Source organism: Mustela nivalis (assembly GCF_964662115.1).
Source record: "Mustela nivalis genome assembly, chromosome: 7".
Lineage (NCBI taxonomy): Eukaryota > Metazoa > Chordata > Mammalia > Carnivora > Mustelidae > Mustela > Mustela nivalis.
The window spans coordinates 36,207,837-36,231,805 of NC_139026.1; the positions used below are offsets into that span (position 1 = coordinate 36,207,837).

At 35.7% G+C, this 23,969-nt stretch overlaps 1 long non-coding RNA gene across 1 annotated transcript in view; it reads left to right on the top strand.

The window, feature by feature from the left end:
• Positions 1-22,170, top strand: part of LOC309870487 — a 163,321-nt gene extending 141,151 nt beyond the window's left edge. The window contains exons 2-3 of the long non-coding RNA XR_014314613.1: positions 19,585-19,641; positions 21,897-22,170. This is a non-coding gene — a long non-coding RNA (uncharacterized lncRNA). The remainder of the gene's footprint in view (positions 1-19,584; positions 19,642-21,896) is intronic.
• The last annotated feature ends 1,799 nt before the right edge of the window (positions 22,171-23,969 follow it).

Below are 23,969 nucleotides of genomic sequence, written 5' to 3' on the forward strand. Positions count from 1 at the left end.
CCAGCTCTCCTCCAGCCCCAAGCCTCAGTCCCTTCCTTAGCAGAAGATATTTACGAAGCATTAGGGTAGTGGCTTGGCATCTCACTACTTTTGCAGTTATTCATGCTCTAATGTTTGTTCCAGACTTAGTACCTGAGCTCTTGTCTGGAGTCCCTCTCTGTGAAGTGGGTCCCTGTGGCAGTATTTGCCTCAATTCCATTCATATTGAATTTAATGCAGATCTCCTACTATATTTTCTGGACATGTTATGTTTTGCACCTTTTGGTCCCTGTATTAGTGCTGCCATCACAAAGCCCCACAGACTGGGTGACTTAAACAACAGAATTAATTTTCTCACAGTTCTGGAGGGTTTAGGAAGTTTAGGATCAAAGTGTGGGCATGGTTGGTTTCATCTGAGGCCTCCTCCTTGGCTCGCAGATGGTTCTTTGTGTTTCCACATGGTCTTTCCTCTGTACACATCTATGTGTTAATCTTCTTTTCTATTGGATTAGAGCACACCCTGATGAGCCCACTGAATTACAGTTTAATTGCCTCTTTAAGGCCCTCATCTATAGTCACATTTCACACTGCAGGTTAGGACTTCAATTTGGCAGAGGAACAGATTCAGCCTATCAAAGTTTCTTCTCATTAAACAGCAACAACAATTATTAATATTTTTATGGCTAGCATTTGTTGAGTGCTTATTATATGCCTACCACTATTCTAGTTTCTTCACATGTACCACGCCATAAAGACTAGAGCTCTGACCCAACACCTCAGATCTTTGACCTGCGACATGAGTCTTGCTCCTACTGTCAGATTCTCTGACATTAGCGGGTTGATACCTGACTTTGCAGAGACAGGGCTGACTACTAGTTATGAGTGTGGACTCTAGAGATGGGCAACATGGATTTTTTGTTCTAGTTCTGCCCTATTGGCTCTTTGACCTTGGGCACATTACTAACATCACTGTACTTCAGCTTTCTTATCTGCACAAATGGGGAAATAAAGCTAACTACAGGATTGTGGGTGATGAATATATGAGTGTACTACAGGTAAGGCCCTTGGGTTTTGCTGCGTGTGTGACTGGCTCAGTGAAACACTGAAATAATGCACTCTGCAATAATGCGATTTTGGATCGAATGTAATTCTCAGCCAGCCCCCATCCTCTGCAGCAGCCTTATGCCAGTTATTTCTTTAACTTCATAAAGTGTAACTTCACATTGTACAGGTCATTTTTTTGGATCTCACATATGGTGTCATGATGGAGTTTCACTATACTTGCTGTCTTTTGACTCTTATTACTATTTCATTTTTTCCTGCCACTGGGATTCCTGCTTCTGTTCCATACTTGCCTTTGGTAACCTCTCTTGTTACCTTTGATGTCGGTATTATCTGCCTGAATTAGGTGTTAACCTAACCCGCTATTTGAATACTATGCCGGCCTTACTGTGCTTCTGACTACTGCCTGTAGTGAATACGTCTCATTTCTCAGCTGGCTTGGTCATCTGGTTCCTATATCCCCTGCCTACAATAAAACTTGAGTCCTTAAGATTCATCATCTGTTGCAAAACATTTTGCTATCTATGTACAAACCCAAATAACCAGTAAATGACCATGTTTATTGGAGTGATAATGGCTGTAGTGTCTCTGAATGTGTCATTCAATAGTTAGCTGTCAAAAAAATTCCGTTGCCTTATTCAAGAAGTTGTGTGCATGGTGGCAGGACATTTGGGAACTGCTATAGTACAAGAGTTAAGAGTACCACCTTTGGAGTCATACTGATGGATCTGAATAGCAGCTCCACCTCTCAGTAGCTGGATGATTTTGGCCTTCATTTCCTCATCTGTAAGACTGGGATATTCGGACCTGTGGGGATGATACAGTAACATAATTTACTGAAGAATTGCATGTCCCAGTGCTCTACAAACATTATCGTATTTGATGCTCACAACAATTCTCTATATTAGGTGTATCATGTCTCGTGTCATAATTCAACCAGAGTAGACCCTGCCATTCTTTCTATACTTTCTTGCCATTTTCTTTTAAAATATCTTCTCTATTATTTGGATGCTCGGATATATATGAGCTTCCTGGACAGGGTAAGTATATTATGTTCTGTGCCATGCTAAAACCAGCTCTTACTCCTGGTAATTAAAAAATATATATATGTTTTGAGTTAGTAAATTGATAACTTTCCTGAAAGTGATTTTATCATGAATCTGTCATGGCAATTAGAAATGATTTTATTTTTCACTTTTTCTAACAGAACAGTCAAATTGGGAAAGTTATAGAAATCCCCTTAAACAAGAAACATGATAGCAAAAGACACTAGCTGCAAGAGAACATTGTTTCCAATAGGTCCTATTTGGACTATCTTTCTTTTCTGCAAAAACGTTATAAGGCTTAAAAAAAAAAAGGTCATTAATGAATTGACACATTCTACATTCAATTTTAAATTATTATTTTAAATGACTTAGTGGAAATCCCCTTTAAGAAAAGCAACCATAGTGGAAATGCCACACAGTAAAAAAAAGGCAGATAGCATCAGAGCTATGATTAGAACCTTGGTCCATCCTACAACCTTAAAAATGTATAATATTGATAGATCTTGAGAAGAATGGCCCTTAAAGCTTCGTGTATGTTGTTCAAATTTGTTCTAGTATAGCGAAGATGTTAGACTTGCCTCATTTAAGTTTACTGCCTCTGATGTAATTAAGTTCATCTGCGATTTATATATTTGAAGTATAGTCACTCTTAGGTCATTTCTGCTTGTAACTGCTTCATTGAAACACTCCCAATTATGGCAATGCAGCCATTCAGTTTGTTCTTGGTTGCATTCATTGAATACATGAGTGAATTATGTTATGTAAACAAAATTTCATTTAGAATTCACTGGAATGGAACCTAAGCTGAAACACAAGGGAACCTGCCATGACACATGCGACCTGGAAGCCTTATCTTTCCCGCTTGAGAAGATGATTGTAGGGGTAATTGTAGGGATGACCGCATTTCCTATTACTCCTTCTTTTCTTTTCTCAGTATCACCCCATTTCAGTATATCAGACATTCCTGAAAATATGGGTTTATACTATATCATTGAAAATAGCTTTGAATTGAATATTAAGTACGCTCTCTTCTAAAACATTCCCTTTAGTCACATGAAAGTTCTCCTCTGGTTACTTTGCTGTATTGTCTCTCTCTTTCCTACTTTCCCCTGTGCACTGTTCCCCAGTACCCCAACCCCCTGTCTCAGTCTTTTCCTCTTTCCCCAGCTTCTTTTTATCTTCCTCCTCTCCTTGTCCTCTCTCTTCTCTCTCCCTCCCTTCTCTGCATTCTTCTCTGCTCTCTTGCACTGAAATTTTCAGTGATTTATTATGAAGTACCATTTAGCTATGTTTTATATCTACTTCATTATTGTATAACCTAGATTCAGCTTCCTCCCTAAAAAGGCTACATCCCTCTAGCAAATTTGGAAACAGGGAGTTTTGCCTCACATCTGCTGCTGAATCAGTTTTATACTGCAGCTGCTAATCTTACTGCCTAGCTCTCTTCCTCCAAGTGATGTTTCAGGTAGATACTGTCCCATACAAAGATGTTCCCCTTTTTACAAGCAACTAGGGTATCCGTGTTGCAATAATAATATATTTTTCTTGGTAGACTTAAAAAAATCTTGTTCTACTTTCTCCTTTCATGTGTCACTACTTGACCTTGATATTATCTAGTCCAGTGTTTGCTCCTCTGTATACTGAATCAGGATATTTCTAGTTCTTATTCTATTTCCACATCATTGTAGCAGGTGGTATTTAATATGCATTTATGTTTCTTGTTAGAGGAAAACACAGATGATTTATTATATGCTTCTGGTCTCTTCATTTTTCCTCCTAACCTTTAGCTTTGGAAAATAGCATCAGTATTTAGAAATTATGAAACAAAAACTTAAGCACAAAAAGGAAATGGGTCCTGGCTAATAACTAGTAACTTTTTTTTTTTTTAAAGATTTTATTTATTTATTTGACAGAGAGAAATCACAAGTAGACGGAGAGGCAGGTAGAGAGAGAGGAAGGGAAGCAGGCTCCCTGCTGAGCAGAGAGCCCGATGCGGGACTCGATCCCAGGACCCTGAGATCATGACCTGAGCCGAAGGCAGCGGCTTAACCCACTGAGCCACCCAGGCGCCCTAACTAGTAACTTCTTACTTCTATTATAGAATTATAATAACTTCTCTAACATCTGAAATGGCATGACTCTGAGAACTAAAACAACTTTAAGGTTATAACCTGTAGACATATCAAACTTATATCCAGAAATCAACTCATCATTTCCCACTACAAGTTGTTTTTCCTCCTTGGTTTCTATAGGACCACTATACGTGTCCTCTTGGCCAGTCATTACACATGGGATCATCCTTGACATTGCTCTCTCCTTCACTTCTTAAATTTAAATCTTCTCCAGTGTGTCTGTTTGTTCTAACTGTTAAATATCTCTTGAATCTCTTGAATCTTTTGCCAGTTGGTCCATACTGATAGCACCTTATACCAACCTGCTAAGTACTGTCTCCTTCTTTTTTTTTTTTTTTTTAAGATTTTATTTATTTATCTGACAAACAGAGATCACAAGTAGACAGAGAGGCAGTCAGAGGGAGGAGGAAGCAGGCTCCCTGCTGAACAGAGAGCCCAATGCAGGGCTCGATCACAGGATCCTGGGATCGTGACCTGAGCTGAAGGCAGAGGCTTGAACCCACTGAGCCACCCAGGCGCCCCTACTGTCTCCATTTCTAATCTTTTTTTTTAAATTAATTTATTTATTTTCAGAAAAACAGTATTCATTATTTTTTCACCACACCCAGTGCTCCATGCAATCCGTGCCCTCTATAATACCCACCACCTGGTACCCCAATCTCCCACCTCCTCCCCCGCCACTTCAAACCCCTCAGATTGTTTTTCAGAGTCCATAGTCTCTCATGATTCACCTCCCCTTCCAATTTACCCCAACTCCCTTCTCCATTTCTAATCTTGATTCTGTTTACTCTTTTCTTCACATTTCAGGAAGAGTAGTATTTCTGTTGTAACTGTCTGAGCGGGTTCTTCCTTTGCTCAACTCAGTGACTCTTAGTTGCTTTTTGATATAATCTAAAGTTACCTGATAAATACAACGGGCCAACTGTCTGTGCATTCAATTTTCCTTTTTCCATTACAAAGTATCCCTGGTTTCTAACGGCTTACTGTGGTGTCAGAGATATGGATTCCAACTACATTCTAAGGATTTAGCAGGAGATGTGGATGAGACCAAGCAGTCCTTTCCTGTACCTAGGCTTTCATGTGACCTAAATTGACCAACTGAAGTGAATCTGAGGATATTTCTGGAAATAGGACTCACCATCCTTTCTTGTTTCTATTCTGGATGTGAAAAAGGAAGTGAATAGGTCTAGGAGGTGCTGATAGACAATTTGAGACAATCAGTGCAAGCTGGAGTGCCAAGGATGAAATCTTGGTGAGGGATCGGGCCTGGGAAATGAAAAGAATAAACAGGGTCTTAATCTGTTTGTACAGTCATCTCAGGACTTAGATGGACTTTCTTGTTACTTGGTACTGAAAACATCTGCTAAAAACATCTTAACTTATACCTCTCTCGCCTCAATTTAATCTCTATGATGGAATTGTATAAAAGTTGTTTTGGGTCATTCTTTCTCTTATCTCTGGGTCATTGCATATATGATTTCTCCATGTTGAGTAGTTTACTCTCTTTTCTGTTCACCTCTCAAAAACTTGGCTAATTTCCAAGTATCTTTTAGATCTGAATTTGATTTTAGAAAGCCTTCCTCCACTTTTAGAGTTGGTACCACCGTTGTGTTTTCCTTTCTTACAGTATTCATGATATTGGTTCCTATAACTGTCTATTTGTCTGTACCTTCAGTAAACGATAAGCTTTGCCATGATGAGGACCATGTCCACACTGTTAATTACTCCATTTTTGGCACCCAGTTCAGTGCATGGCACATGATAACAGTTGGTTCGTTCATTCATTCATTCATTCATTCATTCATTCAGTAAACATTTAAAAATTACCTCATATGAACCTGGGACACTGCTAAGATCTGGATATGAAATAGAGTGTATTACAGAGAGAGTCCTCTTGTGGAGTTCATATTTTAAAGGGTAGGTAGGGACAGTATGCCACTAAAACAATACATATATAATAGGTTAGATGGTGGTAACTGCTATGAATGAGAAACTTAATTTTTCTGGTCTTTTAAACAGTTCCTAGCAATTTTTTATAAAGAATGATTTACTTTTCAAAATAAATGACTAGCAGTTGAAAGATCATTGTTTAATTGTCACCTATAAACACTTAAACCTCCCCCAACTCTACATTTTTTAGTGCAATAATTTTGCCAAGTAATCTTTCTAAGAATCTGTTAAACAACTTCTTAGCCTTTTATTCACTGTGTTTGAATAGTTCAGGTTATTATTAAAGTATAGGTTATGATAACTTAAAATAATAAAACCTAGAGAAAATTTATAATATTTAAATTTCTCAATTATACCTTTGAGCAAGTTGTCAGTTTAAAATTGTCTTTAAAGTGATTTCTTAGAGTCAATTATTTGTTTTCTTTCCAGAATCATGAATTATAAATTATAGTATAGAAGAACCTATAAGATAAATTTTAATAACAGGGAGTTCATGACATCTTTGAAGTGGCTTTAAATTACCTTAATTTCAGCTTTTGAGACCTGATACTTTTTTGTGAAACTGGATACAAATACTATAATAAAGGAAAGATATTTTTGTTATTATTTTTATGACTACTAACTGATCTTTTAAAAAAGATACCAAAAACTTACATTTTTTGTTTAAATTACAGTTATTTAGAAATACAACTTTCTAACCTGGCAGTAACATTTTGCTTCTCCTGCATGTATTTCTTTTAAAATTTATGTATAGATTTATGGGTTTTTAGTTTTCTTTAGAAGTTCCACTTTTCCTTATAATATTAACAAAAAAAATCTAACCTATAATATTTTTGTCATTTTACTTAAAAAGTGGTAGAAAAATTATACTTAATCAGTACTTAATGATTATTAATAATTAATGAGTGAGCCACCCAGGCATCCCTAGAATATATTTTTGAAAGAGTTCTATATATATAAAATTTATGAGAGAAAAATAATCCCTAAGACATAGTATGAGAGTATTAGCTGAATTGCACATCATCTGAAATGCAAGTATATAGGTGAAGTAATTATAAATTACTGAAAATATATGTATTTATGTCAATTTTGATTATCTTATATACTAATTTGATTTAGTAGTGTGTGTGTGTGTGTATCATTTTTGACTGCTTGAAGTTAGCTGAGGCATCACCAATGTGCATTTCTATGAATGGTTTGCTTCAATTATTACCAAGATAGATCTGCTATTGTTCCTTTCAACTGAATGCGTTGTTGGTGGCATGTTTCTACTTTAGTCCTGTTACTTTACTAATGTCATTTCTAAAAACAGTCATACTTACTGTCAAAGTTTAGTAACTTGTGTTTCTAGCTAATTAAGTAAGTGAACAACTGAGTAATTCTACATGCAACTTCTTGACTTCTCTTAAGGAAACGAAGAGTCAAGTGAAAACCCTGGGGATATAGGTTCAGCTGGCCCTCAGTGCTCACTTCTGTAATTTTTGATGAGTCATGATTAGACTTCAGTATCTTTATATATCATATAAATGGCTAAAAATATTTTGGCAATTATTTTGAGCTCCATGACATAAAAGACCAGGAATCTACACATAATGAGTTGAGACAGGAGCCGGAGCAGCTGGCTTCTCAAGGTTTCTAACATGGGATTCAGGGCAATGTTCATACTTGTGGTCATTCAAAGAATGGGAAAGGGTGATAAAAAGAAAACTATATAGAGGTAGGATTGTGTTGGTTACATATTTGTTAGATTCTTAGTATATAAATGAGGAACCAATAAATAATTAAATTTATGAATGAATTAATGAAGCTAAGAGAAGCGATTGTGTGCCAGTCACTTGAGTTATGAGGAGGCGTCTGAATTTTATCCTGACAGAATTGGGGAACTTATCGTAGAAAGATTATCTGATGGCAAAAGGATTGAACTGGTGGCAATAAGACTAACTAGATGTCGATCCAGGCAAAAGATGTAGTTTGTTAATAAGTATGGTTAGAATGGAATGTGATTCTGAACAAATTAATTAGAAAGGCATTTGGCTACAACTAATAGAAAACCCAGCTTACAGTGACAAATGTCTAGTTTATTTTTTAAACAAACAGGTGCCTGGAAGTAGATGGTGGCTAATTTTGGTTCAGGCGCTCAGTGATGGAAAGACCAATTTTTTGTGATTCTTTGGGAAATCTCATATTGTTCCCACCTGAATAGAAAAATTTTAAAGAAAAATGAGCAGGACAATGGGTGAAAGGAAGAAGGTTGTACTAGGTACATGTGTTCTGTTTCATCATGAAGAGAAAATGTTTTCCAGTAACTTCTTCAGCAGACTCTTCTAAGTCTTTTAATCCAGACACAGATCTCATGGCCATCCTGGGTTCAAGAGAGATTGGGAAATCAGGAGAAAACATCATTATGATTAAGTATCATGATCCATCACTGGGGTGCTATATAGTAGCTTCCCTAAAAAATCATGATTCTGTTAACAAAGTGAAGGGGATAATAGACACTAGCAAGATAATTAACAGTATCGTCCACAGTTAACTATTTTGACTCCAGTGGCACATGAAATAGGAGGTTGTGGCTCCCTGTGCTTGGAAGTAAATATGCACTTTGTGGGCTGATTCATGGTCATGATTGTTTATGATAGTCCTAATTAGTGAATATGTAACCAAAAGGAATGGGCAAATTCAATTAAAAATAAAATTTCTCAAGCAATTTAATTTTCCTTATCTTCTACTTTTGTTTGAAGCATCCACACGCACGATCTGCACCCACCAAAGCATCTCTCTCTCTCTCTCTTTAGCCTGGCTGCTATAGAGCTTTTTGGTTCTGTGGCAATAAAATGAATGATTTTCATTTCAGTTAGAGGGAGTTGAAATTATAGATGTTAGAACGAGAACGCCAAAGGATATCATACTACTGACTTGCATTTAGATTTTTTATTTTCCAGATATTTTATGATTTTACACTTTTTTCATCAAGGCAGTGTATTTTTCTCGTAGCAGTAGTTCCTCCACAGGAGTAAAATCATGTGATTATGCAGGCTTGCACAGTGTGCTTCAGTCCTTTGGCAGAAACCGCCGAAAGGACATTAACTCCAGGGAACCTTCATCAGGCTTGAAGAGCTTTGGCATCTGGCATGTTAATCAGGGATTTTTGTAAAGTCAGTGAAAACGAAGTATCTCCTATGTATTTTTAATTTGTTTAAGAAAATTGAATACCATGGACCTTTAAATGTTACCAATTTAGCAATAGAATAACAGTAATCAAGCTCTTTGTCTATTGAACCGAAGGTATTTTTGTATTTCCCTAAGATGTATAGAGAAGACCTTGCTTCCTGCTACTGTGCAATTCATACAACTTAATTTATCTCTAAGGAAAAATTGAGTGTCTTAAGCAGTTTTGTTGTGCAGTGATTTTTTGGTTGGAAGCTACAAAACATGCACCTAAAATACATAATCAGAAAAAAGAAAAGCTAACTATCTTAGCCAGTGGAGTTAAATTTATGCCACATTTTCTACTATTATGTTTTCTATTTTCATATTTTATATTTATATATCATAAATTTTTACTGTCATGTACTATAAATGAATACTAAGATGCAAATAGCTTTGTCTTATTCCATAATGTTTTTACATGTTAAATTATAGGCTAAATGAAAATATCCCACTTGTCCAGAAAATGAACAAAACAATCGACAATGTAATTCTTAGATTCCTTGAATTTTAGATTACAGAGATGTTTTGAGAGATCAGCTTCTTAAACCTACTTATTCTGAGATAAGGAAATACAAACCCCTGCTCATTTAGTTGCCTGTTCAAGATCTCACAGCTCACTAGGGGAGGTCAGTAGTATCATCACAGGCTACTAATATTCCATGTTTTCTAATGATTCCAAATTTATTTTACTAAATATCTAGATAGAGTTATTGCTCAAACCAGGAAGTCTTTCGGCTGTAATCTGATATCAGATTGATGAAATTGGTCTATTATGCACCACAGAGCCCCTTAGGTAGTTACTCTTTGAACCTGAATTTGCAGAAGGATGGAATCTGTGAAAGGGGGAGAGATAGTTGACTGAAAATCATTAGAGTTTTATGCTATTCATTCATTAGCATAATAGACACAGATAGTATTTGTCAAGTGCCGTGTACTGTTTGAAGAACGGGCTATAATAGTATACAAGGCAGATAAAATTCTTGTTCCATAAACGTGCTTCCTCACCTATAAAATACTACACATAACACATATTAAGCACTCAATAAATGCTATTTTCCTTTCCTCTCACCGTTCTTATGATTAGATCTACATTGAAGAATATAAATTTAGTGTCTAAAATGGGCCTGAATAAATCTCCTGTCTAAGGAATCTCTATCCAGAATCTAATTCTGTTAAAGATACAGAGTAAGTAATTACTAAAAGTTAGTAAGATAGCAATATCTGGATATTTTGTCCTATAGATAGGGACATAATTGAGTCTTTACTAGGATTTTTACCATTGTATGAGTAAGACCAATAAATCCCATGGACACTAGCCCTTTGTCTATGTCTTTTGGCATTTGTCTGATGATTAGAAGCAATGATGTCAGACAAAATGTTGATGCATTAGACATTTAATAAATCTACAAATGGTTCTGATAAAAGCCTGATGAGTAAGGAAAGCAAATTCAAAAGCAGAATGAGTGTTTATTTCCATGACGTTGTTTCACTGCCTTTTTCCTGATGGAAGAGTAATCCAGTCTGCCATTGTCTACCTGACTGATTTCATTGAAACTTAATAACATCCTGAGGGACTAGAGTTAGTTACCACTTCTGAAACACTGGGTGACAGTGGTAGTAGAGAGATCAGTCTTCATGAAGGCAGTCCCAGAGCAATATGCCCGTACATAGTCTGTGCTTGTGCACCATGGCCAACCCTCTTATTTACAAGCCCACTGAGCAAGCACTAGGTTTTTGAGAAGAAGGCTCACGTATATCCACAGTGGATGAATATATGCATCTGATTATTAATGGTCTACTTCATTGTGAGAGTGTTCTGTTGAGTTTTCTTCTCTAATGCTCTGAGTCACAAGTCTAATTTTGTTTCTTATAAGCCACTGATCACCAGCCAAGTATTCTGTAGCCAGAGCCCAATAATTGCCACAACTCCTTATTCTAGGCTATCTATCTTTTCAGGCAAAGTGGACAGTAAGATACATGGCTAATATTTTGCTTGCTGAAAGGGTTTCCTTTAGTCCTTGACCTTCAGAGTCTTTTAGAATGTGGCTAAAACAGCCCATTTTTGAATCTGTGTCTCTATTACTATTAGACCATTAGAAAATTAGGCTATTCCATCTATCTGTCTAAGTCATATCGTTTTTTTTTTTTTAAAGATTTTATTCATTTATTTGACAGAGAGAAATCACAAGTAGATGGAGAGGCAGGCAGAGAGAGAGAGAGAGGGAAGCAGGCTCCCTGCCGAGCAGAGAGCCCGATGCGGGACTCGATCCCAGGACCCCGAGATCATGACCCGAGCCGAAGGCAGCGGCTTAACCACTGAGCCACCCAGGCGCCCCATATCATTTTGATTATATTTGCTCTAAGTCAGATTTTGAGAACTAATATGTACTTCCTCTCAGGATTTTTCTTTAAAAATATCATTGCCAATCCTTGCATTGTTCTTTTTCTATGTGATTTTTATATTAATTTAGGAGGACCGGTTAGTTTTATTGTATAACTCATCAGTTACTTAAGACTTATTTTAAGACTTTTAATTAAGTTGAGTATGTATGTTGCCCACCTTTGAAGGCCCTCCATAATATCAGGACCTCACTCAAGCTATTTAGCTTTGTCTTAATGATCAGATTTTCCCCAGAGACTTACCCAAATGACTATTTAAATGAATAACAGCAATAAAATATTGTGGACTTACTGTGTGCTAGTTGCCAATTAGTTAGCAGAGTTGGTGAAAAAATGCCCCCTTTTAGAAATTTATGATGTAGTAGAGGAAATTTGTTAATTCACAAATAACAATGGCACAAGCTAGTCTCTAATAAATGGTCCATAGTAAAGATGTGAATGAAGTATAAATTCAGCCTGCCCATTCTGTTTCTATCACTTTTCTAATGTTTATCCATTTTCAAAGCCCAGCTCAAAATCATCTTCTACATGAGGTCTTCTCTCATGACCATAATTCATAATGATCTCCTTTATTGCAGTATTCCATATTAACTGCATTACTAACATTTATTGAATTTCCACTTCATGTTAGATATTGCAATATGTACTTTAAAATTTTTTATTCCCCAGATTTTACATAGGAGGGTGTATTACTCTAATTCTCATTTTATTGATGGGGAAACAGATACTTGAATAATTTCCTTCCACCAAAATCATGTAATTAATAACTGATGGAATTAGAATTTGACCTAGATTTGTTTGGCTTCAACGTTCAAACCTTTTCCAACATATTTCCTCTTTACTCAGATTAACACTAATCTATATGTCATATTTTCTTAGCTTCTCTTTGAGCCATGTATATTGTTTTATTTCCTCAACGCCCATTTGACAATAAAATTCTGTCAACAAGTTGGCTGCATTTATTTGGCATCATAGACAATCCTTCTACATGTTTAACAAATTGTGTGGTTCATCTCTCCCTTAAAAAAAATCTCCCATTTTACCTTGAGAACTTCTCAGTTACATATCTTTATATTTTATCACTAGGTGAGCCTATAGAGTAGTGAGTTTATAAAGTGAATCATAGAGTTTGCAGTTTAAAATGTAGTGAGAATCACATTTTGACCAACTATCCATGACACTTAATTTTATCTAAAATATTCATCTTTTTAAATTTTTTACTTAGTCAGTGTCTGTTTACTGCCAGTGTTACTGTCTCTCTGCTATACTGGCAATACTGTGCTAAATAAGTGAGGGTCGATGAGAGCACACAGCAGAAAACCCACTCTAATTTTTAGTATTCCTGAAGAATGTGACGCCTAAACTGAGCATTAACTAAACAAACAGAGGAAGAGCATTTTTAAACAAATGGGAAAGGTACATGTAGAAGCTCGAGATTAGGAAGAACATGGAGAATTTCTGAAGCAGAGAATATTTGGGTAGGTGTTGAGACTTCAGAGTGCATGACAGGTGATGGAGAGAGGAGAGGGCTGAGCTGTATGCAGGGGAAAGCTTGTACAACATTTGGAAAGTTTGGACTGTCTTGAAGTCGGTGAACATTAGCCAGGAGACATCAAAGTAGAGTGTGATACTCGGAAGTGGGTTGTAGAAGAATTACTTTACTCTCGCTGCACTTTGGAAGTAGCATTGGGTTGGGGAAAGTGATAAGATTAGAAGAAGATTTCTCAGTTCAGTGGACAAACAGCAAGATACTGTGGTGGAACTGGCAGGACGTGGTGACTGAGTAACTGCAAGGATTCAGGAGTGTAGCCAACTAAAAACAGTGGACCAACCATGCGCAATCCGAAGCCACAGGATTTTGAAGAAAATATTAAGGAATAATAAGCACAGAAATGATTATAATCATGGGAGTTCTTTCCTGGTAAGTTGTATAGTACAAATGAAGTATTTTATAAACAGAATTTAAAAATAATTTCTAAGCACATCAAATTTTAAAGTGACCTTCAGTTGTGATCAACATTAAAGGCTCTTGGAAGATTTGTTGAAGCTACAGTTTGCTCTATTCTTGGCTATATTTACAAACAGTATTTACTTAGCTGAAGATTTTCAGGAAAACAGCAGTTTTCCATGATACACAGTGGTTTGGGCTAATTCAAACCTAATTAACTGCTTATTTTGGTACTTACATGACAATGTAGAAGGCATTGTAATATTTTAAAATGCATGTATTTCAGATGTATGTTCTTGCTGTCAAATTATATTAGTACTACTCAGAAATCCCTTTATCTTACTTATTATTCATTTCCTCATTGCTACCAAACTTTGAATCTTTCTAAACTGTTGCATTAACATCTTTTATTCCCTCAGATTTCTGTTATTACTATAGGTGAAATACACAAGATGAAAATTAAACTAGAATTAGACATAATCAAAACATGATTTCATTGTAACTCAGTATATATTCTCTAATGAATGGAAATCTTTTGTGTTGTTATGCATTAATGTCTTAAGAATGAAAGTAAATTCCACAGAAAAATTGCAAATAAATATAAAGGGAAATGAATGAACTAATTTTAATGAGAAGACGAATAATCTATGAATATTTCTATGTTGTTTAATTGGCAGTGCACTCCTGTGGTGTCAATATTACTCAGTGATTTAGTCCAAGTTACTGTTATTTGAAGTAATTCTGATTCTGGGATACAATAGAAGGCAAATACCAGTGGGAACAGTAAGACTAATTAGAATTTTTGCATCTTATTAGTGGGTTAAATTTGTTTTTGTTATTTATATCCTACCTTTGTTCAAGAGTATTTGAATATTTCATCTTATAAAACAGTTAAATATCCTTTATCTTTCTGGATCTTCCCAGTAATTCTTTTAGGAAATCATTTTTATTCTCATTATATAGAAGAAAATTGAGACTTTGTGAGGTTCAGTGACTTTTTTTGATAACACCATACTTGTAAATATCAGAGCTGGCTCTCAAACTTAGATATTCTGACTCTAAATCCTGTCCTTTTCCTATACCATTATCATCATGCTAAAAAAAAAAAAAAAAAAAAAAGAGTTGTAGTGGCTCATCTCTAATTCTACAACATCCACTGAATGCTAATTAAGTGCTGAGTGTTAATTATATACAGAACTGATCAAGGTTTCTGAGGCTAACAGCAGGATCTCTCCTTAGATATGAATAACTTCAATACTTCATAGGATATGCTACTTCATTTCCATTTTTGTTGAGTGTGTATATTCTTCAGTAAAGAATTTTCTCTTATTAATTATGTTCATGAAAGCAAAAGAAATGTCATCCACTGTGAAAAGTGTGAAGAATCAAATTCCAATCCAGATTGTTTTCATTAGATACTGGCGGTGGGATGGGAGATGATAGTCTCTACTGGTAACTAGCCTGCAAACACAGGTGTTCTTGTTTTTTGTTTGTTTTTGCTTTGGTACTAAAAAAAAGAGTCTAATGAGTCCAAAACCTATGTACAGCCATCTGCCATTGTCTGATTTTATATAGCTTTGTTCAGCTAGACAACAAACATAGTATACTTAGTTGCCATATATCACATGAACTAGTGGGATATTTCAAGTATTACACTTATTAAGTTACCTCTCTTTAAGTGAAAAGGACATAACTTTTTGAATGGTGTAAGAGCTCAACTCTGAGAATCTTTTTATAAATAAGGAAAAACAAATACATATTTCTAACTGGCTTCTTTATCGTTTGGGGAGCACCTTATTTTTCAACTAGGAATGGGGTTTACCTTTTTTGTCCTCCAAAAGTAGTCTTATAAGTAATAATTATTTTAGAACTACTTTTTTTTTAGTTAAAAATCAACATTAAAAATTCTTAATTTCTTATATTAAAAAAAATTACCCCACTATTCAAGCTTGGGTCTTGGATGAGTTTAGATAATGTTTCCAATTAGAGAAAATAATTTATTAGGAATTAATTAGGGATGAAATGATTGCCAGTAGGGCAAAAAATCCTCTCATCTTTCAGCAAGTGGATTATTAGGTTAATAGATAATAGGTAGAAATCCTCACAGGTAAATGGTCAAATACAGATTATAATGCTTTGAATGAAATTATCTTGAGGAATATGAACATGTTAATATGCATGAAATTTTTATTCATAGCATTTTTATTTTCTTAGTTAAAACTTCTGTTCATAGCCAGAGAGAGAGAAAAAATGTGATTGTTGATCTTTGGGCCTTAGTTCTTAGTTTTGCTACTTGCTGCTGAGATTCTGCTAGAACCAAATTACAGCTTTTTTTTTTAATTGAAATATACTTGACATATAATATATAGATTTAAGGTGTACAACATGTTGATTTAATACATTTATATACTGTGATATGATTGCCATTGTAGGGATGGTTAGCACCTCTGTCATGTTATATAATTACCATTTCTGTTTTTCAGTGAGATAATTAAAATCTAGATCATTAAAATCTTAGAAAGTTTGAGGATTATAACACAATATTTTCTGTATTCACTATACCAATGCATTAGATCTCCAGGATTAATATACTTGCAAGTTTGTACCCTTAAACATCTCTCCTTAAACAAATCTGCTTTAAAAATACTATAACCCTCTCTTTCTATATGATCGTGACGTCTATGAAGCATAAACAGGCTGGAAGAAACTACTGTACAAATTCTGAAATAGTGAGTGAAGGCAAGGAATTCCTTCTTTATATCTTGAGCATATTCTCTGTAGTTTATAAGAACTTTTAAAGGAATCTAGTCCTGGTGAGAACACTGTATTACTGTCGATCCCTACAGTGCCCTGTGTTAGGCTGATGGGAGATTTGGGAGCATTAGTGACTAGGGAAAAAGTCATCTTGGGCTATAGATGGTAGTCGAGTAGACTGCCTGAGTTTGGTCCCTGAAGAGCTGTGTTTGAAGAAATATTGATTGATGAATCTTAATCATCCTTATTAGTTTTGTGAAAAAGCTCCACAAAAATAAAGTGAATATTGATCCACAGTTACTAGTGCAGTTTTGTTATGAATACTGTACATTTACACAGTTCTGTAAGGTCATCAAATTTAGAGGCCTCAGCAGCCTCTGGCTTCATGGAGGTACTTCAGAAAAATGGCTGAAAAGTTTTCCTTTTATATTTATGTGTCATCTAGTGCCTAAGTACAGGTGAGGGAAACTAAAGATTTACGTAGATTAATGAAAATTTTGGTGGAAATATGGTTTTAAACTTATGTGAATGATATATTAAGGACAAGTTTCTGTTCTACTGTTCCTTGAGTCTGATGAACAAAGACTTTGTTATCTTCATGTTTTGAAATAGATAATAGAAAGTTGTAATGCCTATTATTGAACCTAAAAATAGATTATCAATATATATTATTATGGTATATATCCTTATGGTAAGAAAAAGAATATCCTTTGAATTGATTACTCATCTGCTTTAGAAAAAATAGTATTTTCATGCAACAGTTATATTATTTATTATTTGAAGCTGCAAAGTATAGCTACAATAATGATGAAAAAGATGTTTTCCAAATGGACAAAATTTATAAGATTATTTAGAACTCAAGCATACCTAAAGTTGATTTAAATGCTTTGTGGTAAGAGTTGCATGGATTTTAGAATTCACAATCTGTGCTTTTGAATCATGAACCTCTTAAGAGCTGTATTACTTCTTTAGGTATGTAACCCCACTCTCATCTTATCTTTTTCTATGTAACATTGGCTGATAACCACTTCCAAGCAAGGGATGTCATAGGGTGACAGAGGCCAGGCTGAGTTCCATTTTCTGAGAATTCTGTTATAAAAGGAGCAAAGAACCCCAACTTTTATAAATCCAATTTCATATAGTAGAACTACCAAAATTGTGGTTTATTTTAAACATTTACTTTTAAATGAATGATTCTGGGAAACTTCTGCTCTGTTTAAGCATGAACTCTCCAAAGCATAAACAGACTATAAGAAACCACATCCAAAAGGTATGATGCCATTTATAACCTTCTGTGGAGGAACTATCAAAATTCTAATTTTGAGATCCTTCATTTATGTGAGTCCTGGCTAATGAGACCTCTTGCTTCCTGCTGGCTATTTCACTGTCTTCAATGCTGAATTAGTGGGAGAGTTCCTGTGGGGACTAACTGCAATATTTGAAAAGTATCCTGTAAACGCTTATTATATTTTTCCTGGTCTTTTCCCCTTTATCTGAGGAAAAACATTTGTAACTTCCGGATAAAATACAGTTATGAGATCACGGAACTCAATATGGACTTTCTTCCTCCCCCTATTTTTAGAGACCTGCATTAATACTTCTTCTGGGATGTGTGAGTAAAAGAGCTCACTAGGAGCTTACCATCTTTTCTGATAGTGACTCAAATGATCAAGTACACAAACACACATGCACGTACACACACACACACACACACACACACACACACACACAAAATACAGGCATCTCTCATTATTGAAATTTAGCCCCTTTCTGTAAATGTGTTTATTTTTTTTTTTTTTAAAAGATTTTTATTATTTATTTATTTATTTATTTGAGAGAGAGAGAGAAAGAGAGAGAGAGAACAGGAGAGAGGTCAGTGGGAGAAGCAGACTCCCTGCCAAGCAGGGATCCCGATGCGGGACTGGATCCCGATGCGGGACTCGATCCCGGGACTCCAGGATCATGACCTGAGCCGAAGGCAGTCGCTTAACCAACTGAGCCACCCAGGCGCCCCTGTAAATGTGTTTAATATAAAATTTTTAATATAGGAGGATCCTTAATGTTTATCATTTTAAAAAAGCACAATGATTTCTCAGCCTATACAAAAGTCCCCTCAAATTTTGCCAAATGTTATTAAAACAAATAACTCAAATGAATATATAAAAATCTATTAGGAGTTTATGTATAATATAAGGCTCTTAAAAGTCCAATTAAGAAATAATGTAACACTTAATGAATTTATTTGTAGGCATATTTTGGGGAAAAACTCAATGATACTTTGCATTATTAGATACAAATTACATTATTGTTTTTCACTGCAAGGGGTGTGTAATATAATGTAATGCAAGCAATTAATGACATATTTTAAAAATTCACAATAAAGCCAAGTACATTCAGCAAAATAAAAAATCTAAAGGCTTTTAAAATGATAGCTACTTCTCAGTTGAAGAAAGGAGGATTTGGTGGTGAGAAGCAGAGATAGTCGTGTAGTCATCATTGCTGTTGGAGGGATAGGCAAGAGTGAGCCAGTGAAGGAACAAGTAGGAGTAAATGCCCAAGTTCCATCTGTGACCAAATCCAAAGACCTGGTGGACATCTCTTCTTGGGTCCCAAGATTCTTTAAGAAAATGACTATGCATCATCTATCAACTGAAGACTTAGATAAAGCAACACAATTAAAAACAACAAGAAGTCTTTCTGAGATGCTTTGCCTGCTTAAACTGGGTCTGAGAAACTGAGATTTTCTTTTATAATTGTATTTTTGAAAATAAGTTCTCAAAACTTATTTTGAAAGTTAATTTTCAAAATAAGTTTTGAAAACTTAAAACTGGGTGGCTCCATCGGTTAAACATCTCCCTCTGGCTCAGGTCCTTATCTCGGTGTCCTGGGATCAAGTCCCACATCCAGCTCCTTGCTCAGTGGGGAGCCTGCTTTTCCCTGTGCCTACCACTTCCCCTGTTTATGTTTTCTCTCTCTCTCTCTCTCTCTCTGACAAAAAATAAATAAAATCTTAAAAAAAAAAGAAGCTTTTAGCTTATGTTATGCTCATTCTCATGGCATTTTAAATGACTTTGTCTTTGTAATATTTTCTTTTTCCTTTAAGATGTGGTATCAAATATTTCTGGATCTTTCATTCGACAGTGAAACTTAAGTTGACTGAGTGAGTAAAAATCATCCAACTTTGCTTTGTAGTGTAATGACTTTATCAAAGGTTTACTGTAATCCGTTGGGAAAAATTGTTTCTGCCTCACTATCCATGAAAAACGCTTCACCAATGATCTCGTTTGCACATTTTTCTTAGGTCATTTGATCCATCCAGTATTTATTGGAACCCAACTCCTTCACCAAATCAGTTCCTCTCTCCATTTCCTCCTTCCTCAGATTTTTAAATATGTACAACATATTTTGTAGTATGAATGTGATACTTGATGGCATCCCATGTTCATGGTAGCCATTAATCCATTACATAAGATATTCTCTAGTTACTGCAAAGAGATTAAATTACACTCTGCTAACTTGGTAAAACTTTCTAGACCAAACACATTTCTGTCATTTTTGTTTCTTTTTGTACTCATGTCCATGTTTACAACCTTATATACTTTCCTCTATTGTATGGTTTATAACTTCCAACTTCCAATGCATGAGACGTTTTAGGTCTCTGAATACAATTACCTCATTCAAAACCTTTTACCATTTTTTTAACCTTTTACCATTTTTTTGAAGACATTTTTAAGTTAATAATGAGGGGTCGATTATAACCATAATACACAACACATTTAAATGACAGAAGTGCAGAATATGATCCTATTTGAAGAAAATCTGAATTATGATGACAAGTTGATCTTAGATTTTTTTTCTGAGACTCACAAGTAACTAAAACGTTTTTGTCAGCATATGCATATAGATTTATTATAATGCTTTTTAGATTTGGATGTGGGATTTTGGATACACACCATTGACACATATGTTCAGATAGAGAAACCTCAGCTAGGGAGAATGTGTCTAACTGGATTATTGTTCCAACTCTTCCGTAATAGGATGATACATCCACACCCTTTACCATGTAACCTGCAGTGCCCCTCCAATGTAGGAAGACTCCTTCTTGATCCTTTGGCTCTGGGATCAATAGGTCCCTTGCTTTGGCCAGATATTCGCTAATATAATGCAAACAGACACATGAAAAGTATTTGTGTGGGGTGCCTGGGTGGCTCAGTGGGTTAAGCCTCTGCCTTTGGCTCAGGTCATGATCTCAGGGTCCTGGGATCCAGCCCCGCATCGGGCTCTCTGCTCAGCGGGGGGCCTGCATCCTCCTCTCTCTCTGCCTGCCTCTCTGCCTGCTTGTGATCTCTGTCAAATAAACAAATAAAATCTTTAAAAAAAAAAAAGAAAAGTATTTGTGTGATTTTTGCCTCCTTTCTTGTGCCTTAACTACCATCATGGGAAGAAAGTGCTGAGCCAGCTCTCTGGTCCCAGAAGGAAGATGACAGATCAAGGAGCAAAGCCAGCCTGAGCCAAGTTGAACACAGATCATTGACCTCAGTCCTTTTCAGTGAATGAGCCTAGTTGAGAACAGCAGAGGCATTCAGTAAAGCCTAGACTAGAATCGGCAAACTCTAGCTCACCTACCAGCTTATGAGCTAAATAAAATTTTCTGTATGCTGCTGAGATTCAGTATTCTCTTTTTCTTTTCTTTTTTTTTAATGAGAATTATTGTGGCTAAAATTAACTGATACAGGGAATACTTACATAAATAACAGAAATATGTTTCACAAGCCTATGTTTTTATATGCTACTTATTATTAAATGCTGTGAACTCGATTTTTTTCTATAATTATACTATCGTATTTTCTGTTTTATGTTTCTATTTTAGGATTTAAAAATGATGGCTGTAGAGGGACCTCAGTTAAGCATTTAGCTCTTAATTTTGGATCAGATCATGATTTCAGGACCAAGAGATTGAGTCCTGCATGGGGCTCTGGGCTCACTGGGGAGTCAGCTTGAGACTTTCTCCCTCTCCCTCTGCCCCTACCTCCACTTGTGCTTTCTCTCTCTAAAATAAGTAAAAAAAATAATAATAATAAATTTAAAAAAATAATAAAATAAAATAAGTAAATAAATCTTTTTAAGAAATGATGATTATAGGGCGCCTGGGTGGCTCAGTGGGTTAAGCCGCTGCCTTCAGCTCAGGTCGTGATCTCAGGGTCCTGGGATCGAGTCCCGCATCGGGCTCTCTGCTCATCGGGGAGTTTGCTTCCTCCTCTCTCTGTCTGCTTGCCTCTCTGCCTACTTGTCATCTCTCTGTCAAATAAATGGGAAAAATCTTTAAAAAAAAATGACGATTATAATCAACTGGAATAGATTATAAAAAACTAATGGATTTCCATCCAAAATACTTTTACCATTTTGTTGTTTCAGTTCTGCACTCCTCTATACCTCATGGCATCTCATGTTCTGACCTTAATGTAGCATATTCGGTGTGGAGCTTCTGTTATTGTTGAGCAAGCACACAGACTGGCAAAGCCAAGCCCAAGGTCTGATGGATTGAGCTGGTGAGAATACAATGAACCACTTATAGACTGTTTGTTACTTATAAAGACAATGAAGAGAATTTTAGGCCCAAGGTGCTGGTTCCCTGCTATATTTATTCCACACACCAAAAACGATGATAATGAAATGAAAAGGGCTGGAGATTGCAATGATACCTGTTGGACATACCATTCATTGCTGAGGAACCAAATGTGGACTGTGGCTGAGTAGGTTTATATTCTGACAGTATTCTGAGGGGGATGGGCTAGAAATTCCCACAAGTCATCAGAGCACAGACACTATGAAAAACTGTTTCATGACGAGGGGAAAAAGAGAGTGAGTAGGACAGGGAACCCCATAACAGCTCCGTAAAGGCTGGCCGTTCTCCCATATTCCAAGAGAATCATAAGGCATCCTGCCAAGACTCAGATAAGATGTGATTCAAACCTCTGCTTGTATGGACATGTGCAAGGTAACCGGGGCGCCACGGTGGAGGTATTTCCCTATAGTTAACACCTTGTCTGTTTTTATTGCAGTAAAATATCTAAGTTCACAGACTTTACAGAAGTATAACATGCCTCCAGTTGTCTGTACAAAAATAAAATGGTCTGCATTATGTGTTATCTTAATGGCTGCACAATACGTATATTAACATCTTTTTTTATAAGTGCACTAACAATTATTTTCTCCTCAGTTATGAGTATTATGCAGACCATGGTGATTAAAGGGTTACTGTTTTTAGAAGGAAGAGTAATTTTCTGCTTGAAGTCTGAGTTAAATGTGGGATAAGATTGCTCTGTGCTATGGGGTTTCTTGTTTAACGCCAATAACTTTTGTCCAGAAGCAATTGTTTGGAGATTTTAACATGTAATCATTGTATTTGATATTATTAATTATTTCATCATTACCATGCTGAGGAAAGATACTGATTAAGTAAATAATAGTTTGGAATTTGCATTTCAAATAGTGTTGTCAGATGTGTGAGTTATTCATGACCAAACTATTCAGAGTAAATTATTATTATACTATGGGCTATGATATGATACTATGTAATACTGTAACAATAGATATATACCATTATATATTTGTCCAGACATGAGATTCTGAAAAATCAAGAGTGAGCCCTAAGGCAGACTTTGGAGTTGGGTAATGAGTTGTGTCAGTGTATGTTCACCAGTTGGAGCAAATGTTCTGCCCTAGTAATGGGTGTTGCTAATGGGGAGCCTATGCATGTGCAGAGGGTAAATAGGAAATCCCTGTACCTTTCTCTTAATTTTTCTGTAAACCTAAAACTGTTCTAAAAAATAGTCTTTAAAAAACAAAAACAAAAATAGCTTATTACAGCTCAACCATTATGTTTTACTTACTAAAAAATAGTTTGTTTCAAAATAAATTTTGTTTTCTTGTAAGTACAGAAAAATGTGAATTAAACTGTTAAGTTTTCTTTATTTTTTTTAAAGATTTTATTTATTTATTTGATAGAGACAGAGAGCACGAGTAGGAGGAGGGGCAGAGGGAGAGGGAGAAGCAGACTCCCTGCTGGGCAGGGAGCCCTATGTGGGGCTTGATCCCAAGACCCTGGGATCATGACCTGAGCTGAAGGCAGACGCTTAACTGACTGAACCACCCAGGTGCCCCTAGACTGTTAAATATTCTATATAATTAGAAAACAGTGTTTTTTCTGGGCATTGGCATAATTACAAAATTACGGCAATAATTTCATTATGTTTTTTATGAACAGACATGGCCTATTGCTCTTAAAGAGCAGTCGATTCTGCACATAGGTTCTACAAAATATTTCAGCTAATGAATTTATCAAAATAGTACTTTATGTCTCTTCAGTTACTTTACATAGGCTGTAAGTAAAAGTGAAAATATCCCCCAGTATTAGCGCTAACTCTAATGGCTTAAAATAGCTATCCTTGAAAAAACTTTGCATGACAAGTTTAAAATAAGATAAAA